General features: G+C 45.3%; 1 long non-coding RNA gene across 1 annotated transcript in view; it reads left to right on the forward strand.

Moving 5' to 3' along the window:
* The first annotated feature begins 224 nt into the window (after nucleotides 1-224).
* The window catches only part of LOC146035364 (uncharacterized), a 36,579-nt gene continuing 21,844 nt past the window's right edge, over nucleotides 225-14,959 (forward strand). Inside the window, exon 1 of the long non-coding RNA XR_014460626.1 lies at nucleotides 225-1,898. This is a non-coding gene — a long non-coding RNA (uncharacterized LOC146035364). The remainder of the gene's footprint in view (nucleotides 1,899-14,959) is intronic.

Genomic DNA, 14,959 nt, shown 5'->3' on the forward strand with positions numbered 1-14,959 from the left:
CTAAGAGTTAAAAAAAAACGTGTTTTCCTCTCTCAATTCCTAGACTAAAGCATAAAACGCTTGTATAGTTATATGGAAGCCTCACATACACAATTAAACATCGCTTTTGAAATTGCCCTTGCAATTTACAGCGTGTGAAAATCACAGGCCTCATCCTTCAAAACTTTTTTTTTTTGCGTGCGTGTGTGCGCTCCCCCCCCCCACCTCCCCACAGGAAATATTTCTGTCATAGCGTAACTGTTATTTGTAACCTCCATCGCACGGTTCCCTTTTTCCTTCCTGCTCGCGCTCTCTCTCTCTCTCTTTCGCTCTCTCCCTCGTTCTCTCTCTCAGGGGGGAAAAAAGGTCATTGCGCAAATGATTAGTCAGAGCTGCGTTGCTATAGCAACCGGCTCATGTAACTGGGACAGGCGTGCATTCAGGACGAGAGAGGTCGACCATTAGCGAGTGCTGAAGAGATGCAGCCTTTGTGTTTACTTTCAAGCAAGACTCCGCGAAGCCCCATGCTGCCTGCTATACCCGGACAGGTCTCCCGTTAATGACTGAATTCCGTGTATATTATTTTTCCGCTTCTTACCTTCATATTTATTTTGCAAAGAAAAAAAAAATATATATATATTCTTTTTATTTCTAAGATATTTTTTTTCTACGTTGCATTTGTAGATTTTCATGTCTTTTAGGATTCAGTGTTGGTATTTACGTCCTAATTGTACAATTTTGCTTCTGATCTGGGTTTGGAGTATGCACAAAAAAAAAATTGCAGCTTTTAATTTTTGTCATTTCACTATTGCCTTTGTGTTATTATCATTGAAGCAGCTTGTTTCCGTACTCGTATTCCAAGTGACGGCTATTAGGGCTCCGGGGTAACCATTAGGGTCTGTTACTTGCTGAGGTAAATGAGACTGAAAGGGGCTCAGATAGCTTCACCTGTGAGGCCCATTGTACCAGTAGATGACTCTGACAGGATCTCTGTGGAAAATTTGCTAATGTTTAATTGACCATTTTCATAATCTTTCTTTGTCTATATGTATGCACTATTAAAGCAGAATTGCCTTATTTTCACCAGCTATTAATATTATTGTTAGTATTTAGTACTTTTGCAAATCTACTGTAAAAATGTGTCTAATCTGTCTTGTTTGATGTGTTATATCAGGCATGTCCGAACTATGTCCCTCCAGCTGTTGTGAAACTACAAGTCCCATCATGCCTTGCCACCATTTTGCTATTAGGGAATGCTAAACCTAACGAAAGGCATGCTGGGATCAGAGGCGTAGCTAAGGTGGAGCCGGCGGAGCTTGTGCTCCGGGCGGCAGCACCTCGCATTGGCGCACACAGGGGATTTCAATTAATGTTGTGGCTGCCTGCAGCCACAAGAAAGCCCCATTATGTCCCTTAAAACCCAGCGCAGCCAGTCAGTGTTATACTAGACACTGAGCTAGCGCTGGCTGTCATCGCAGCTTACCCACAGTGGAAGTTATCCAAGCTCAGCCCAGCTACTGCCTGTACAGCTCTCAGCGCTTCCGCGTCAGGTGGCTTCCTTTAGCAAACCACCTGATGCGGAGCAGTGACAGGCAGTAGCCGGCTGAGCTTACTGACTTCCCCTGTTGAGCTGAGATGAAATCCAGCGCTATCTCAGTGTCTATAACACTGGCTGTGGCTGCCCTCCAGACATGGGTTAAGGGGGAGCCCAGGGGGTACTCACCCCAAGCCCTCCTTCCTCTAACCCCCCCCCCAGAGACGGAGACAGGCTGGGGAGACCTCCGCGGCACATATACACTGCGAGAGAACAGCTGACTGCTCCTCTCTGCAGTGAGTTCATTTCCGGGTGACACAGCAGGGAGAGAGCTACGTACTGAGTAGCAGCTACAGAAACCTTATCCTGTCCTCCTCATCTGCTGGTATGTGCTTTGTTTATGTTGTTTGTGTATACTAACTTGTAAGCTATGTATGTATATATGCTGTGTGTATCATATATGTGTGTTGTGTATGTATGTATGTATGTATGTATGTATGTTGTGTGTATGTATGATGTGTGTTATGTATGGATCATGCTGTGTGTCTTATGTGTATGTCTGGTGTGTTGTGTATATGTCTTATGCCTGTTTGTATGCATGTATTTGTTGTGTGTGTGTATATGTATCTATGGGGTAGATTTATTATAGCGGCGCCTATCGCGCCACTATAACAGTTCCTGCTTCGCCTCATTAGCGAGGCGAAGCAGGAGGGGACACCGACAAGATCTATTAAGATCTTGCCGCCGGAGTGGGGGAGCGCTAACTCCCCCCTCCGGCGATGTCCGTCCTGGAGACAGCGCATCAGTTAATACTGATGCGCCGTCTCCCCCCCCCGGCCGGCTCACTGCGCATGCGCGGGATCTCGCTAGTCTCGCGAGATCCCAGCGCAGCTCAGCTCCAGCAGCAGGGACAGTGCTGTCCCTGATGTAGGTATAGGGCATCGCCGCCTGCAGCTGGCGAAGTCGACAGCTGCAGGCGGCGGAACGGTCAGCGATGCTGACCGTTCATAAATCAGGCAGGAGGCAGGGGCGCAGTGCAAAATATCGCCCCTGCGCTATGCCTCCTGCCCCACACCGCCGGCGTTAGAGTTAACGCTCGGCGGGTGTGATAGATCAGGGGAAGCGCTATCCCCTGCTATAACGCACCGGGATAGTGCAGATTCCCCTGATCGCCGGTACATAAATCTACCCCTATGTATGCTGTGTGTTGGGTATGTATAAATAAATTATGTTGTGCACTTGATAATATTAAAAAAGTGACTTATGCAAAAAACAATGACCCTTTAATTTTTAGAATTTAATATGATCTTGGATCTAGGCTGTGGGGAGAGGAGGTTTAGGAACTTAAAAGAGGGGGGCTACAAATTAGACAGTGGGGCATTAGGGTTAAGTACTAGCAGTTAGGGAGGGATAGCTTGCAGGGGGGGAGGGTTAGGGTTAGGCTGCTTAGCCTTAGGGGGAAGTTGAGTATACTTACCTGACCCCTGTCTGTATTCCCTCCTCTGGGAAGGACTATGAGCAACTTCTTCCCCACCACAGATCATTGCTCTGTAATATATATATATATATATATATATATATATATATATATATATATATATATATATATATATTACACACATACATATGGAAACTCCCCTATAAAATTCCTGCATTTGCCCCTGGGCGCTGGCACCACACATGAAAATATGAAAGGGGGGGGGAGGGGGGGGGCGCCGTGACATGAGCTTGCTCCGGGTGCTATAGCTTCATGCTACACCACTGGCTGGGATGTGCAGTTTCACAGCAGCTGGAGGGCCACAGTTTGGACATGCCTGTGTTATATAGTCTATTGTAAATTCTGTAATATGCCGAAAGTTCTGTCATACTACTTTCAGACCGCAAATGCCGTGTCGCACACGGGATTAGGACACGGGTCCCATCCCCAGAGCAACACGGCAATGCGGTCTGAAAGTTCCGACACGGCATATTGCTGAGTCGGTGACGTCACATGGGGCGGTGCTGGGCGGCGGCGCGTCATCGGGGGCTCGGGAGGAGGCAGTACTTGGAGCTGACAGTGCTGCCTCCTCCATACTGTGAACGGGACACGGGTCGCTCGACCCAGGCACCCGTTCACACTGCACTTGACACGGGTCATAGCCGTGTTCAACCCTGGTCATTACCAGGGTTGAACACCCGTGTTGCTCGACCCGTGGTGGCCTTTTCAGACCGCACCGTGACCCGTGTTTAGGCCCCGCGAACACGGCAATAAGCCGTGTTCGGAGTGCGGTCTGAAAGCGGTATCAGTGATCATCTGCAACTGGGGGTCGTTCACTGGGTTGGTTCAACTCTGATCGGACTGAGTCGAATTGGGTCCGGTTCAATGGTGGGGGTCTGTGCATGAGCGTATTTGCGCATGTTCTGACCCCCTGTGCCTTCGGTGAGTATCACACTTGCCGAGGCGTTTGCATTGGTAAGGGAGGGAGGGGGGCAGGCAGGGGGAACGCACAGCGATTTATGGGCGTCCCCAAGAACATGCTGGGTGTTTCAATGGGCACACAGGTGGACCGATGCCTGCTCAGGGCGAGAGGCTGACGTCACATGACATCAGAGCCGCCCCTTTTTGGCGCCGTTAAAAAAAAAGTAATTTCTGACTGACTTTTATTACCAAAGGAGAGAAATCATTTGATGGTCAGTGACCATCGAATGAATTCTCTCCCCTTAGGCCGCATGCGAGGGGATGCGGTCAGCGCAGGGAAGGCCGGTCATTTGGCGGGGCAGCTTATTTGTTCGCTAGGTTGCAAGTGTATGCAGCCTAGTGAACAGGTTTGAAATAGGACCACTGTGGGGGTCCTCCACTCCCCCGGGCAGAGCTTTGTGGGGTAAGCCTATTATATAGTACATTCAAAACCAATGAGTTCTATATGAACCATTTGGGGAAAAAAGTTTTGATTTTGATGTGTTGTTCTGTAAAAAGGTACATCAAGGGATTAGGGGCGAAAAAGTGGAGGGAGATAAACTACCAGCCAATCAGCCCCTAATGATCAGTGTTTTAAAAATGACCATATGGGGCTGGTTGGCTGATATTATGGGGCAGATGTTTTAAGTCTGGTGAAGTGATAAGTGATAAGTGAAGTGATAAAGTGCAAGGTCATACTGGCATTTTTCAAATTCAGCCTGTAACTTGAGTTGGGAGCTGATTGGCTGCTGCATTATATAATGTGACGGCAGATAAGAACCTCTTGGCCCATCTGGTCTGCCCCTTTTTTAAACATGTTACCTCAAACCATATTTGATCCTTATTTCTTTGTAAGGATATCAATATGCCTATCCCAAGCATGTTTAAATCGTTCTACTGTATTTGCCTCTACCACCTCTGATGGGAGGCAATTCCACTTATCTTCTACTCCTTCTGTGAAGTAATTCTTCCTGAAATTTTCCCTGAATCTTCCTCCCTAGTTTCAGTGCATGTCCTTGTGTTCTGTTGCTCCTCTTCCAGTGAAGAATGTCTCCCACATGTACCTTGTTAAAACCCTTGATATATTTGATAGTTTCTATCATGTCCCCCCTTTCCATTCTCTGCTCTAAACTATACATATTAAGATCTTTTAGTCTTTCCTGGTACGTTTTGTGATGTAGGCCATGCACCATTTTAGTTGCCCTTCTTTGTACATTCTCTAATGTATTTAAATCCCCTGAAATAGTGACACCTAGATCCCTCTCTTCCTCAGTAGTTTCCATTATAGTGCCTTTTATACTATTTTATTTATTTATTTACAGTTTATTAGCAACAGATTCTGTAGCGCTTTACAATTTCAGACAGTGATAAAACAAACTGGGTAACAACAGACAGACTTGGAGGTAAGAGGGCCCTGCTGCAAGCTTACAATCCATAGGGACATAGGAGGGGAACACAAGGACAGTCACCTGTAATAGCATAGCTTGTAGGTCCAGAAGGGAAGCTATATAATATATAAGTGCCTCAGAGGGTTATGCGTGTGGTACATAAATATGATAGGCTTGCCTGAAGAGGTGAGTTTTCAGGGAACGCTTGAAAGTTTGGTGGCTAGTGGAGAGATTTATTGTGCGTGGAAGGGCATTCCATAGGATGGGAGCAGCCCGATGAAAGTCCTGTAATAGTTAATGGGAGCTGGTGATCCGTGCAGAAGAGAGACGCAGATCCTGCGCAGAGCAGAGTGGTCGAGATGGGAGATATTTTGTGATAAGTAAAGAGATATATGCGAGTAGAAGTGTTTTATTGCATCACCGTTACTGGTGGTCTTTGGATTTTTGAGAACCAAGTTCATGATTTTGCATTTTTTGGCATTAAACTGTCGTTGCCATGCTCTTGACCATTCCTCTAATCTACCTAGATTATTTATTTATTAACAGTTTCTTGTATAGTGCACACATATTCTGCAGCGCTGTACAGAGTATAGTTGAACATACACATCAGTCCATGCCCCAGTGGAGTTTACAATCTAGATTCCCTAAATAAAAATATGGGAAGTTCCGCGCTCTTATTTGTAATGGCAGCTCCGCTTTTTGTTATATATAGAAAACGGGGGGTATTGGAGCGCTCTATGTGTTGATTACCCAATTTAATAATATGGACAGAAGGAAATTGAAAAAATAAATAAAAAAGTGAAAAAAGGTTGAAAAATTAAAACAAACACTTAGCGAAAGTAGAATAACGAGTGGACACCTGTAAAGAAATTGGTTGGTTAAGAATTGGAAATTTCCAAATGTTTACACTCTTTAAGTGACCTTTTTTAGGAGTTGCCCGTTCTATCTTACCCTAACTACAAGCCAGCGGCGCAGCACGGAGGTAGCGGTGCGTTGCCGCGGCTTCCAGTACCTTCTCCCGTATGGCAGCGGGGATGCAGCAGTCAGGTCCCGATGTTCGCCGGCGTCCCGGCAGGGCTTCTGATGATATTCTTGCTGGCTGCTGGGTACTTCACGAGGGTGAGGCAGGTGGGCTCTGCTGAATCTGCTCCAACGCGTTTCATGCCGCAAAGGCACTTTTTCATCCTTGAAAAAGTGCCTTTGCGGCATGAAACGCGTTGGAGCAGATTCAGCAGAGCCCACCTGCCTCACCCTCGTGAAGTACCCAGCAGCCAGCAAGAATATCATCAGAAGCCCTGCCGGGACGCCGGCGAACATCGGGACCTGACTGCTGCATCCCCGCTGCCATACGGGAGAAGGTACTGGAAGCCGCGGCAACGCACCGCTACCTCCGTGCTGCGCAGCTGGCTTGTAGTTAGGGTAAGATAGAACGGGCAACTCCTAAAAAAGGTCACTTAAAGAGTGTAAACATTTGGAAATTTCCAATTCTTAACCAACCAATTTCTTTACAGGTGTCCACTCGTTATTCTACTTTCGCTAAGTGTTTGTTTTAATTTTTCAACCTTTTTTCACTTTTTTATTTATTTTTTCAATTTCCTTCTGTCCATATTATTAAATTGGGTAATCAACACATAGAGCGCTCCAATACCCCCCGTTTTCAATCTAGATTCCCTACCTACCCGGCAGTTTCTTTTTCATCAGCGACCATCTTTGGTCACTGATGAAAAGGAGAAACTGAGCAATATATTGCTCAGCCATATATGGCTGAGCAATACATCTCCCCCGTGTGTACGGGGCTTTACACCATCCATATCTAGATCATCAATCATTTGTTTTACCCCTCCTGGTGTGTCTACCCTGTTGCATACCTTTGTGTCATCTGCATATTTTACCCGGAATTCCATTTGCAATATCACCAATAAAGATATTAAAAAGCACTGGTCCAAGTACAGATCGCTGGTGTACTCCACTTGTACTCCGTTTACTACAACTCTCTGTTTTCTGTCCTGCAACCAAGATCTTATCCATTCAACTATCTTAGAATGCAATACCAAACTTTCAAGTTTATTTAACAGTCTGCGATGTGGGACAGTGTCAAAAGCCTTACTAAAGTCTAGATAAGCTAGTAGTAGTAGTAGTAGTTTGTTTATTTATAACGGCGCCACAAAGTGTCAGCAGCGCCGTACATAGCAAACAAAAAAACAAATGACAAGGTAATGTACAGGGTGTCTTGATAAAATACAGCATAAATAGGGTATAGCTGGTAGAACTAAAATCAGCATCAGTTCTGAAGTAGGTGTCGAAATTGTCGATGAGACTGAAGATGAAGTAGAGGAAGGGAAGAACAGGGCAGGAGCGCTGGTGAGATAAAGAGGTAGGGTGAGTACGTGAGGAAGGAGGGCCCTACTCATAAGAGTTAACAGACTAAAAGGAGGTGGGTGGATGAACAAAAAACAATAGGATAAGTAGGAATGGATGGGAATGGATGGAGGGGTAGGGATAGCAGGATAGGAGGAGCGAAAGAGGCTAGTCGGAAGAAGTGGGTTTTGAGGGAGCGCTTGAAGGAGGTAAGGGAATCAGAATGCCTGATGGGTGGTGGGAGGTTGTTCCAGTGCAGGGGGGCACCGCGAGAGAAGTCTTGGACATGGGAGTGGGAGGAGGTGATTAGGTGAGAGGTCAGGCGGCGGAGCGAAGAGGATGGGAGAAAGTGTGGATAGAGATCAGTGAAGAGAGGTAAGGAGCGGTGGCGGAAGAGAGAGCCTTGTAGGTGGAGGTGAGGAGTTTAAAGAGAACTCAGAAAGGAATGGGGAGCCAATGAAGAGATAGACAGAGGGGGAGGCAGAGGTAGAGCGACGGGAGAGGAAGATGAGCCTAGCAGCGGCATTAAGAATGGATTGGAGAGGGGCGAGGCAGGCGAGAGGTAGCCCGGAGAGAAGGATGTTGCAGTAGTCAAGGTGGGAGATGACAAGGGAGTGAATGAGAATGTTGGTCGAGTCAGTGGAGAGGAATGGTCTGATGCACGAGATGTTGCGGAGGTGAAAGCGGCAAGACTGTGAAGGAGCACAAATGTGGGGGGTGAAAGAGAGGAAGGAGTCAATGATGACAGCGCGTTTGGTCAGTGGAGGTGATCTCGGTTTCACCAATGCTGATTTGGCTGATTTAGCCATGTTTAGTTTCAGGAAGCGTTGGGTCATCCAGGCTGAGATGACCGTGAGGCATTCGGAGACCTTGGACAGGAGTGTTGGGGATAGGTCGGGGGAGGAGAGATAGATTAGGGTATCATCAGCATAAAGATGGTAATGGAAGCCATAGGAGCTGATGAGGGTGCCCAGAGAGGTGGTGTAAAGGAAGAAGAGGAGAGGGCCAAGTACTGACCCTTGGAGAACACCAACTGGCTGCGGGGTAGTAGGAGAGGAGGAGCTCGGAGTGGAGATGGAGAAGGAGCGATCGGAAAGGTATGAGGTGAACCAGGATAAGACCGTGCCAGTGATGCCAAAGGAGCGGAGGGTGTTGAGCACAAGAGAGTCTGGTCAACAGTGTCAAAGGCAGCCGACAGATCAAGCTGGATGAGGATAGAGAAGAGGCTTTTGGATTTAGCCGATAGTAGATCATTAGTGACTTTGGTCAGGGCAGTTTCAGTGGAATGTAAAGGGCGGAACCCAGATTGGAGGGCGTCTAGAATGGAGTTAGCAGTAAGGTGGCTTAGGAGATGATTATAGGCCAGACGTTCTAAGAGCTTGGAGGCAAAAGGGAGGAGGGAGATGGGCCTGTAGTTGGACGGAGAGTTGGGATCCAGATTTGTTTTTTTGAGAATTGGGGAGACAAGAGCGTGATTGAAGGAGGAGGGGAAGATCCCAGAGGATAAGGAAAGATTAACCCCTTCCTGACAGAGCCAGTTTTTGCGTTCCTGACAGAGCCCTTTTTTTCAAATCTGACATGTATCACTTAAGTGGGGATAACTTTTTTTTGCTTTTACTTATCCCAGTGATTTTGAGATTGTTTTTTCGTGACACATTGTACTTCAAATTAGTGGTAAATTTGGGTCGATACAGTCTGTGTTTTTTTGTGAAAAATACCAAAATGTCGGAAAAAAATGGAAAATTTAGCAATTTGCAAAATGTTAAATTTTCTGCTTGTGAGACAAATAATCATACCACTCAAAATAGTTAATAACTAACATAGACCATATGTCTACTTTATGTTTCCATCATTATTTCAACTTCCTTTTATTTTTTTTGGACACTAGGAGGCTTACAATATGAATAGCAAATTCTCAAATTTTCAAGAAAATTTCAAACACTGATTTTTTTAGGGACCAGTTCAGTTCTGCTGTGACTTTGAGGGACTTGTATGTGAGACACCCCCATAAATGATACCATTTCAAAAACTGCACCCCTCACAGTATTCAAAACAGCATTTTGGAAGTTTGTTAACCCTTTAGGTGTTTCACAGGAATTAAAACAAAGTGTAGGTGGAATTTCAAAATTTCATTTTTTTTGCAGATTTGCAATTTTAATACATTTTTCTAAGGAACACAGTACATTTTACTAGAGAAATGTGACTAAAAATTGATTCCCCCAATTCTTTTGTTTTCATAAATATCCTATATGTGGCCCTAGTGTGCACGTTGACCAAACCACAGGCTTCATAATAGAAGGAGCACCTACTTGATTTTGGAGCCTCCTTTTTATGAGATTATTTTTTAGGCACCATGTAGGTTTCTAGGCACCATAAGATGCTAAAATTTAGGAACCCCCCCACAAGTGACCCCATTTTGCAAACTACACCCCTCAGGGAATTCATCTAGGGGTATAGTGTACATTTCAAACCCCCAGGGGTTTCACCAATTGTGGTACAACTGGGCAGTGAAAATTAAAAATTAAATTTTTTACACAAAAATGCAGTTCTGGCTCAATATTTTTCATTTTCAGAAGGTATGAAGGAGAAAAAGCACCCCAAAATCTGTGCCCCAATTTCTCCCGAGTATGGCAATGCCTCATATGTGACCAAAAAATACCAGTTGGGTGCATGGCAGGACTCAGAAGGGAAGGAGTGATTTTTGGTGGTGGAATGTTGGTGGGTGCTATGTCGCATTAGCAAGACCCCCAAAGCACCAATACAGTGGAACCCCCCCACAAGTGACCCCATTTTGCTAACTACACCCCTCAGGGAATTCATCTAGGGGTATAGTGTACATTTCAAACCCCCAGGGGTTTCACCAATTTTGATACAACTGGGCAGTGAAAATGAAAAATTACATTTTTTTACACAAAAATGCAGTTCTGGCTCAAAATGTGTCATTTTAACAAGGAATGAAGGAGAAAAAGCACCCCAAAATCTGTGGCCCAATTTCTCCCGAGTACGGCAATGCCTCACATGTGACCAAAAAATACCAGTTGGGTGCATGGCAGGACTCAGAAGGGAAGGAGTGATTTTTGGATTTTGCAGCTCAGATTCTGGTGGAATGTTGGTGGGTGCTATGTCGCATTAGCAAGACCCCCGAAGCACCAATACAGTGGAACCCCCCCACAAGTGACCCCATTTTGCAAACTACACCCCTCAGGGAATTCATCTATGGGTATAGTGAGTACTTTGACCCCACTGGTGTTTTGTCAAATTGTTAGGCATCGATACGTGAAAATGAAAAATGACATTTTTTCCATTAATTTGTAGATTCACCCCATAATTTTATACTTCCACAAAGGGCAATAGTAGAAAAAGCACCCCAAAATTTGTTACACAATTTCTCCTGAGTATGGCGCTACCCCATATATGGTTGTAAAACGCTATTTGGGCAGACAGCAGGCTTCAGAAGGGAAGGTGCACCATTTGGCGTTTTTGGCGCAGATTTTGCTGGAATGGTTTTCATGCGCCATGTTGCATTTGCAGAACCCCTGTTGTATCAGAGCAGTCAAAAACCCCAACAAGTGATACCATTTTGTAAACTACACCCCTCAAGGAACTCATCTATGGGTATAGTGAGTACTTTGACCCCACTGGTGTTTTGTCAAATTGTTAGGCATCGATACGTGAAAATGAAAAATGTAATTTTTTCCATTAATTTGTAGATTCACCCCATAATTTTATACTTCCACAAAGGGCAATAGTAGAAAAAGCACCCCAAAATTTGTTACACAATTTCTCCTGAGTATGGCAATACCCCATATATGGTTGTAAAACGCTATTTGGGCAGACAGCAGGCTTCAGAAGGGAAGGTGCACCATTTGGCGTTTTTGGCGCAGATTTTGCTGGAATGGTTTTCATGCGCCATGTTGCATTTGCAGAACCCCTGTTGTATCAGAGCAGTCAAAAACCCCAACAAGTGATACCATTTTGTAAACTACACCCCTCAAGGAACTCATCTATGGGTATAGTGAGTACTTTGACCCCACTGGTGTTTTGTCAAATTGTTAGGCATCGATACTTGAAAATGAAAAATGTCATTTTTTCCATTAATTTGTAGATTCACCCCATAATTTTATACTTCCACAAAGGGCAATAGTAGAAAAAGCACCCCAAAATTTGTTACACAATTTCTCCTGAGTATGGCAATACCCCATATATGGTTGTAAAACGCTATTTGGGCAGACAGCAGGCTTCAGAAGGGAAGGAGTGCCATTTTATCACAGAGTTTGCTGGAATGGTTTTCGGGCGCCATCTTGCATTTGCAGAGCCCATATTGTACCTGTGCAGTGGAAATCCCAAGCAAGTGATACCTTTTTGTTACTAGCCCCCCTCATGGAACTCACTTACGGCCGTAGTGAGCATTTTGACCCCACTGGTGTTTTGTCAAATTGTTATGGGCTGTGAAAATAAAAAAAAAAAACAAATTTTTTCCATTAATATGTAACTTTAGATCAAAATGTGCCATTTTCACAAGGGTTAATAGGAGAAATTGTGTAACATATTATGGGGTGCTTTTTCTCCTGAGTATGGCAATAGCATATATGTGTTTGTAAATTTCTGTTTGGACACATGGCAAGACTCAGAAGGGAAGGTAATGGCATGCGGCTCTTTGTACAAGCTGTGTGGAGTACATTAAAATTCAAGGGAAGTGTGATATATCTTAAAACAATCTTTGATACACAAGCCTGGTTGTGTGGGGCAGGTTTCACAATGGTAAGTTGTGTCCTTTCTTATCCCCTTTTTGTAGCATACTCTACATCGTTTCTGGGACCTTCCTTTCTTTCCAGTGTGGGGGACTTCACTCGGAAAATGTTGCCCTGGTACAATTCGCGAGGCCTCGCTTCCAGAAGTACTAGGGCCCCCCTGTTCCTGGTTGCCAAAAATAAGGGCCTTTATTACTGCCTCTTGGTACTCCAGGAATGTCCCCCTTTGGCCTGCACATCGATGTAGTACAAATGCGTTGTACAGTGCCATTTGTACTATGTGTACAGCTAATTTTTTATACCAGAACCTTGTTTTTCTCATAGCACTGTAAGGCTTCAGCACTTGATCTGACAGGTCGACCCCCCCCATGTACCTATTATAATCCAAAATGCAGTTGGGTTTTGTAGTTTCGGTACTTGTGCCCCGCACTGGGACAGGGGTGCTGCTATGGCCATGCACTGTTGTCAAGATAAGGACATCTCTCTTGTCCCTATACTTGACACACAGTACATTGTCGCTGCATAATGCCCTGCTCTCGCCCCTTCTAAGTGTTTGCCCAAGCAGCGACCTAGGGAGGCTTCTATTATTTTTACGTGCAGTGCCGCATGCCACAGTACTTCTGGAAGCGAGGCTTTTGAATAGTGGGACGCTGGTATAGAAATTATCCAGGTACAGGTGGTATCCCTGGTCCAGCAGTGGGTGCACCAAATCCCACACTATCTTCCCACTAATTCCGAGTAAGGGGGGGCATTGTGGGGGGTCTATTTTTGTGTCTCTACCTTCATATATCCTAAATTTGTGTGTGTACCCTGATGTACTCTCACACAGCTTGTACATCTTCACGCCATACCTTGCCCTCTTACTTGGCAGGTACTGGCGGAATTGGAGCCTCCCTTTGAAATGTACCAGGGACTCATCTATTGAAATGTGCTTCTCGGGGATGTATGCCTGGGCAAACTTGGTACTAAAATGGTCTATTAGGGGTCTAAGTTTATATAACCGGTCATAATTGGGGTCATCCCGGGGTGGGCACTGTGCATTATCCCTATAATGGAGAAACCTAAGGATCGCTTCGAAGCGGGTCCTTGACATAGCCACACGGAACATTGGTGTATTGTATAAGATGTCTGTGCTCCAGTAGGACCTAATCGTGGGCTTCTTCACTAGCCCCATGCACAGTACAAGGCCCCAAAATATAACCATTTTATTTTTATGTACAGGGGTCCACTTGCGGGGCTGGGCATAATTAGAGGTGGGGTTTTGCTCAATAAATTGTTGGGCATAAACATTAGTCTGGGTGACCATTAGATCAACTAAATCATCACTGAAAAAAATTTAAAAAAGTCCAGCTCTCTGAACCCTGCTGAATTAAATTGTATTCCTGGATTCCCTGTGAACTCAGGGACCTGGGGTACATAGTTTTCAGGGGTTGTCCATGTGGGGTCAGAGGACTCGACTACTGCAGTGGGAGTCCTGCGTTGCCTCCTCGGGGGTTCATCAGAGTCACTAGATGATGAAGAGGATGACAAACGGAAATTTGTCTCATCCTCGCTAGCAGACTCAGTTTCAGAGGCCAGAAACGCGTATGCCTCCTCGGCAGTATATGTTCGTTGGGCCATAGTTTTATTGGTGTATGTATTTATGAGGTGCTTCAACACGTGTGGGGTTTTGTAGCACTGACAATGTGCAAATGCACTGCAAAAATTATGGTGTGCGAATGCACTGAAAAATTATGGGGTACAAATGCACTGAAAAATTATGGTGTACAAGTAACGCACAGAAAAAATTATGGGGTACGAATAACGCACAGAAAAAATTATGGGGTACAAATGCACCGAAAAATGATGGGGTACGAGTCACGCACAGAAAAAATTATGGGGTACAAATGCACCGAAAAATTATGGGGTACGAATAACGCACAGAAAAAATTATGGGGTACAAATGCACCGAAAAATTATGGGGTACGAATAACGCACAGAAAAATTATGGTGTACGGATAAGGTACAGAAAAATTATACGGATCACAACACACAAAATTAGGTGGTGACTACAGGGAGGGTGATCACAGCACAGATGACCACAGGGAGGGTGATCCCAGCACAGATGACCACAGGGAGGATGATCACAGCACATATGACCACAGGGAGGGTGATCCCTGCACAGATGACCACAGGGAGGGTGATATAGGCAGGGGTGACCACAGGGAGGGTGATCCCTGCACAGATGACCACAGGGAGGGTGATATAGGCAGGGGTGACCACAGGGAGGGTGATCTCTGCACAGATGACCACAGGGAGGGTGATATAGGCAGGGGTGACCACAGGGAGGGTGATCCCTGCACAGATGACCACAGGGAGGGTGATATAGGCAGGGGTATTGTGGTGATCAGCGCAATTTTACACAGCCTAAACACAGCCTAAACTCTGACACAGCTCTGACACAGCTTCTCCTTCCAAGGCTCTAACACAGTGAGAGGGTTAGAGCCCGGGAAGAGAAGCAAAACACCCCTTT

Source organism: Crinia signifera, chromosome 9 (genome assembly GCF_055691185.1).
Source record: "Crinia signifera chromosome 9, ASM5569118v1, whole genome shotgun sequence".
NCBI classification, from domain to species: Eukaryota; Metazoa; Chordata; class Amphibia; order Anura; family Myobatrachidae; genus Crinia; species Crinia signifera.